This window comes from Arachis duranensis, chromosome 5 (genome assembly GCF_000817695.3).
Source record: "Arachis duranensis cultivar V14167 chromosome 5, aradu.V14167.gnm2.J7QH, whole genome shotgun sequence".
Taxonomy (NCBI): Eukaryota; Viridiplantae; Streptophyta; class Magnoliopsida; order Fabales; family Fabaceae; genus Arachis; species Arachis duranensis.
The window spans coordinates 61,533,822-61,534,683 of record NC_029776.3 but is presented as its reverse complement, the minus strand read 5'-3'; the positions used below and the strand labels follow the sequence as shown (position 1 = coordinate 61,534,683).

Here is an 862-nt window from a genome sequence, read left to right as displayed (position 1 = left end):
GAACCTGAAAGGACTCTGAAGAGGAAACTAAGAGAAGCTAAATTACAACACTCCAGAGACAACCTTACTGAAATTTTTGAACAAGAAAAGGAGATGGCAGCCGAGCCTAACAACAATAATGCAAGAAGGATGCTTGGTGATTATACCACACCTACGTCCAAGTTTGATGGAAGAAGCATCTTAATTCTTACCATAGGAGCAAACAATTTTGAGCTTAAACCTCAATTAGTTGCTCTAATGCAACAGAACTGTAAGTTTCATGGACTTCCATCAGAAGATCCCTACCAGTTCTTAACTGAGTTCTTTCAGATCTGTGAGACTGTTAAGACTAATGGAGTAGATCCTGAAGTCTACAGGATCATGCTTTTCCCTTTTGATGTAAGAGACAGAGCTAGAACATGATTGGACTCTCAACCTAAAGATAGCCTAGACTCCTGGGATAAGCTGGTCACGGCCTTCTTAGCTAAGTTCTTTCCTCCTCAAAAGCTGAGCAAGCTTAGAGTGGATGTTCAGACCTTCAAACAAAAAGATGGAGAATCCCTCTATGAAGCTTGGGAAAGATACAAACAGATGACCAAAAGATGTCCTTCTATTATGGTCTATCTGAGTTCTCTAAGATATCATTGGACCATTCTGCAGGTGGATCCATTCACCTAAAGAAAACGCCTGCAGAAGCTCAAGAACTTATTGACATGGTTGTAAATAACCAGTTCATGTACACTTCTGAGAGGAATTCCGTGAATAATGGGACGCCTCAAAGGAAGGGAGTTCTTGAAATTAATGCTCTGAATGCCATATTGGCTCAAAACAAAATGTTGACTCATCAAGTCAACATGATTTCTCAAAGTCTGAATGGATGGGA

General features: G+C 40.3%; 1 non-coding gene across 1 annotated transcript; it reads right to left on the bottom strand.

Moving 5' to 3' along the window:
* Positions 1-492: 492 nt before the first annotated feature.
* On the bottom strand, positions 493-601 carry LOC127748085 (small nucleolar RNA R71). Its single transcript, XR_008010028.1, has one exon. It is a non-coding gene; the product is annotated as a small nucleolar RNA R71 (small nucleolar RNA).
* Positions 602-862: the final 261 nt, after the last annotated feature.